Raw genomic sequence first — 6000 nt, 5'->3', positions numbered from 1 at the left:
GATGTATAATATCAAAGTGTACTTGTAGAAGCACCTCGATGGCTTTGAGGTGTGAAGATGGGCGGTGTGGCGCAGTGCATTGATCAAGGGGGTGAAACCCGCCGCCGCTGTAAAGCCGTTGTGTCCTTGGGCAAGACACTTCACCTGAACTTGCTCCTGTGGGTACTGTCCACAGTAGATGACCATTACATGTATGTATGATGTGTATTTGTAAAGCGCTTTGAGTCATTGATAAAGCGCTATAATAAATATAAGGATTATTATTATTATTAAGTGACCTCTGGGTGAGATGAAATGCCCTAATGGTTCTTTCCAGTGAGGAACATTTGACGATGTACCCTTTGGATGTTCTTTCAGTGGAGAAAACATGAAGTGCCCTTCTAGTGGAGAGAACGTGATGAAGTTTTGTTTAAAGGTCCCATGTCATGCTTTTCTGGTTATCACCCGTCCCCTTGTGTGTTATGAAGCTTGTTCTGCATGTGAACGGTCTGCAGAGTCACAAACCCTCAAAGTACACCCTGTAGGAGTAAAACTCTAACACAGAGAAGACCTGTCTATGCTGCCCCAGAACGCCTCGTTGGACATTTCTCATTTTCCATTGTTTGCTTCCTGGGTTCTGTGACGTGTGAACACCCAAATCAACAACAAATGACCGGATTGGCCCAAACGGACCAATCCGCGGAGCCCCTCACTCACCAGGACCCCTTGGCTAACTAACAGGGAATCCCATTGACTTGCATAGAGCTCCCTGAACGCTGGTGATAGACGAGTTGGGATCGCTCAGCCACCACTTGAGAATTGCGGTCTTTTTTATAAAAAAAATGTCGAATGTCCATCTTCAGAAACTCTGCGTCCGCGGCTGACAGTTTAAAGTTTAAACACTGTCACAGAGGAGAGGTACCTGTCAGCCAATAAAACACATTTATTTCCATGCAACTCTCTGATTGGTCTGGTGGTGTCTTGCCTCTGTTGCATTCACTGAACGCGGGAAATTACAATTCTACCGTCCTCTAGGTAAAGTACGGTTAATGTATTATATTATTGAGGGAGAATTTGTCCGACGCCCATGGATGGTGGAGAAATGCTCTCCTCAGACCCATTCTCACAGCGTTAGAAACCTTTTTCTTTCTCAATATCAAGCCTCACTTATTGTTTTTACTTCGGCTGTGAGTGTTTGTGTGCTCAGGGTGAGTTTCGCTTCATCTCGCTGCATCGCCGACCCGGAAACCTGTCCGCTCCTCGCAGCAGCGAGCCTTGCAACGTCCCGACCAATCAGAGCATACTGGGCTCACAGGCAGGAGCTCCAACAAGCCGTTTAGGACAGAGAGTGAATACACATGCTATACAGAGATGCTGTCTGAGAAACCAATGAGAGTTTGGAACATTGAACAATGTACATCTATTTTAGTAGACCTCAACAATTAACTATGATCAGTAGAAATGGCCATGACACGGGACCTTTAAGGTACACTTCAAGTGGAGAGAATTTGATGAAGTGCCTTCTAGGGTGAGATGAAATGCCCTTTGGGGGTTTTTCCAGTGGAGAAATCAGTTTTCAGGGTGTCCCTCTATTATATAAAACATGATAAGGTGCTCTTCTAGTGAAGTAAACAAGATGCCCTCTATTCCCTTCCAGTGGAGAGAACAGGATCCTTCATCTGGTAAAAATACAAAAATACAAAAAGAGATAAAGTGTACAGTAAATATGTGGCCTCATCAAAACACATCTCTCTGAATCCCTTGGGATATTCTGAGAACACAACTGAGCTGAATATATAACACGAGTCATTTTGAATATTTTAACACAGAAATGTTACAGCTTTTAAACAAAGTCTTGAATGCCTCTCACAGTGACAGAAGGAGCGTCTCCTCCTCACTGTAAATACCACCCTGTGAAATCTGAGCAGCTCCCAGCAACCAGAGCTGCTGAAACACAAAGGCTTCTCTGAGGGAACAAAACCTCCATCCCCCCCCCCCACAAAACACTCCCTCCCCTCGCTGGCTTCTTGGAGGACACTTTGGCACTGACCGTCCAAACAGCCATTCTCGTGCCCACAAACCGTACACTTTCACTGAGTTGAAATCAGGCATATCCTGCCTCAAAACGATGCAGAGAAACTAGTCCATGCATTTGTTACTTCAAGGCTGGATTATTGTAACTCCTTATTATCAGGGTGTACCAAGAAGTCAGTCAAGTCGCTTCAGCTGATTCAAAATGCTGCAGCTCGTGTACTAACCAGAGTTAGGAAAAGGGACCACATTACTCCTGTTCTGGCTGCCTTACACTGGCTCCCTATAGAACACAGGATAGAATTTAAAATTCTTCTTCTGGCCTACAAAGCCCTTAATGGGCAGGCGCCATCTTACCTTAAAGAACTCATTATACCCTACTGTCCTACTAGGGCATTGCGTTCCAAGAATGCAGGGTTGTTGGTTGTTCCTAGAGTCTCTAAAAGTACAATGGGAGCCAGAGCCTTTTCTTATCAAGCTCCACTTTTGTGGAATCAGCTTCCAGTTTGTGTTCGGGCGGCAGACACCCTATCCGTTTTTAAGAGTGCGCTTAAGACCTTCCTTTTTGATAAAGCTTATAGTTAGGGCTGATTAGATTCAGCCCCTAGTTTTGCTGATATAGGCTTAGTTTGTCGGGGGACATCTTACTTCTTCCTTCTCTCTGTCTATACCTGTGTACTCTCATGTTCCCATTAACCCAGCTTCCCCAAATTTCTTTCTTTTTGGTGTCTATATACGCCGGGATCCGGAGTCATGGATGATCCTGCGGTCCTGTGTCCTGGATCGCGAGTCCTGGATCTTGAGTCGTGGCTGTGGTCCTGGATCATAAGTCCTGGATGGATATACTCATGGATTCATCTTCCTATTATACACACATGCATCTCCAAACATTTGGTCTACCTATGTTGTAAATGTATTATCTTTTCAATTTACACACGGCATCTATTGCACGTCTGTCCGTCCTGGGAGAGGGATCCCTCCTCTGTTGCTCTCCCTGAGGTTTCTCCCATGTTCCCCTTTAAACTGTGGGGTTTCTCTGGAAGTGTTTCCTTGTATGATGTGAGGGTCTAAGGACAGAGGGTCTAAGGACAGAGGGTCTAAGGACAGAGGGTCTAAGGACAGAGGGTGTCGTGTTGTCATACTGATATTCTGTACAAACTGTGAAGTCCACTGAGACAAATGTAACATTTGTGATATTGGGCTATATAAATAAACATTGATTGATTGATTGATTGATTGATTGATTGATTGAGTTGTGCAAGAGATTTAAAGCATGCCTGATCTGAGCTTTAGAAAACAAAGTGTAAGAGCCATTTAGGCACATTATTTAAGTTCAGTCAGACAACTCAAGTGTTTCTTAATATGTTTATTAGAAGCAGCATATAGGTTGAGTTTGGCGTCTAGGCTCGGCCTCATCACTCCACAGATTTACAAAGAACATTGAGTGAAGATTAGATAACTATCCCCGAGCCTACAGGTGGAAGCTGGGGGGGAAGCTGGGGTGGAGCTGGGGTGGAAGCTGGGGTGGAAGCTGGGGTGGAAGCTGGGGAGGAAGCTGGGGTGGAAGCTGGGGTGGAAGCTGGGGAGGAAGCTGGGGTGGAAGCTGGGGTGGAAGCTGGGGTGGAAGCTGGGGTGGAAGCTGGGGTGGAAGCTGGGGAGGAAGCTGAGGTGGAAGCTGGGGGGGAAGCTGGGGTGGAAGCTGGGGTGGAAGCTGGGGAGGAAGCTGGGCTGGAAGCTGGGGAGATGGGGAGGAGGTGGATGGGGAGGAGGTGCATGGAGAGGAGGTGGATGGGTAGAAGGCGGATGGAGAGGAGGCGGATGGGGAGGAGGTGGATGGGGAGGAGGTGGATGGAGAGGAGGTGGATGAGGAGGAGGTGGATGGAGAGGAGGTGGATGAGGAGGAGGTGGATGGAGAGGAGGTTGATGGAGAGGAGGTGGATGGGGAGGAGGTGGATGGAGAGGAGGTGGATGGGGAGGAGGTGGATGGAGAGGAGGTGGATGAGGAGGAGGTGGATGGAGAGGAGGTGGATGAGGAGGAGGTGGATGGAGAGGAGGTTGATGGAGAGGAGGTGGATGGAGAGGAGGTGGATGAGGAGGAGGTGGATGGAGAGGAGGTGGATGAGGAGGAGGTGGATGAGGAGGAGCTGGATGGAGAGGAGGTGGATGGAGGTGGATGAGGAGGAGGTGGATGGAGAGGAGGTGGATGGAGAGGAGGTGGATGGGGAGGAGGTGGATGAGGAGGAGGTGGATGAGGAGGAGGTGGATGAGGAGGAGGTGGATGGAGAGGAGGTGGATGGGGAGGAGGTGGATGAGGAGGAGGTGGATGGAGAGGAGGTGGATGGGGAGGAGGTGGATGGGGAGGAGGTGGATGGAGAGGAGGTGGATGGGGAGGAGGTGGATGGAGAGGAGGTGGATGGAGAGGAGGCGGATGAGGAGGAGGTGGATGGAGAGGAGGTGGATGGGGAGGAGGTGGATGGAGAGGAGGTGGATGGAGAGGAGGCGGATGAGGAGGAGGTGGATGGAGAGGAGGTGGATGGGGAGGAGGTGGATGAGGAGGAGGTGGATGGAGAGGAGGTGGATGGGGAGGAGGTGGATGAGGAGGAGGTGGATGAGGAGGAGGTGGATGGAGAGGAGGTGGATGGGGAGGAGGTGGATGAGGAGGAGGTGGATGAAGAGGAGGTGGATGGAGAGGAGGTGGATGGGGAGAAGGTGGATGGAGAGGAGGTGAATGAGGAGGAGGTGGATGAGGAGGAGGTGGATGGAGAGGAGGTGGATGGGGAGAAGGTGGATGGAGAGGAGGTGAATGAGGAGGAGGTGAATGAGGAGGAGGTGGATGAAGAGGAGGTGGATGGAGAGAAGGTGGATGGAGAGGAGGTGAATGAGGAGGAGGTGGATGGGGAGGAGGCGGATGAGGAGGAGGTCGATGGGGAGGAGGTGGATGAGGAGGAGATGGATGGAGAGGAGGTGGATGGAGAGGAGGTTGATGTAAAGGAGGTGGATGAGGAGGAGGTGGGCCTCAGCAGGAACACCTGAAATCACTCTGACTGCAGGAGAGAGGAGAACCATTTTAAAGTTTGGCTGCAGCTCACTGATTGGCTGCTGAGAATGAGGTGAATGTAACAGGTGAGCAGGAAGCCGTGATGAGCTGATGATGAGCGGCTGCAGAGTGAATGTAAACCCAGTCTTCCTGAAAGAACTTGCGCTGAGCTTCAGTTCAATCTGGAGAGACTTCATTTTGTTTGAAGAACATTTATTGACATGTCACGTGATAAATGTGAAATCTTTGGCGATTAGACCCCGATCCTGAAATGGTATATCTAAAGGGGGGGTGCAGCCCACTTGACGAAGGATTTGACCTTACCAGGATGGATTCTGCTGAGGCAGGATTGAGGATTCAGAGCGAGATGTATGCAGTGAGGCAGACCTTTATATACATGATGTAGAGAAGGAGCCTGACTGCGGCCGGGTATGAACTAGGAAAAGAGAAACCCCCAAAAACGAACGATGCGATGAATCATTACCATAATATCCGAGAGTGATATGAAAGTAGTGCTGCGCTGAATGTGGGCATGCACTTAGCTTACGTGATGCGACGAGTCTAAACTGAGCAAGCAAGGGTTAGACAGGAATGTGCGCGGAGAGAGAAGGAACATAGGATAGGGTGAGCTGGCTGTGACACTGACTATTGCATGGAGCAGGACTTCTGATGGCTCAGGCAGTCTGCTGGGATAAGTGGGAGAGGCATGTGGTGAAACATTATCTGAGAAGGATGTGATCCACCACCACCCGTTATATGGACAGCTTACCGTAGGAGTCTAAGAGTCTCTGATTAGCCAGCACGGTGCGGATAGGGTATGCGTGCGGTTACACGCATAAGGGCAGAATAAGCAATCTTTATAAAACAGAGAATGAACAGGACAGGGATCCAATTAGATGAAACCGTTCTGGAGAAGTGCTGATTAATGAATAATGTAATGAAGGTATTCTGCA

This window comes from Notothenia rossii, assembly GCF_949606895.1.
Source record: "Notothenia rossii genome assembly, chromosome: 11".
NCBI classification, from domain to species: Eukaryota; Metazoa; Chordata; class Actinopteri; order Perciformes; family Nototheniidae; genus Notothenia; species Notothenia rossii.
This window is presented reverse-complemented; position numbering follows the sequence as displayed.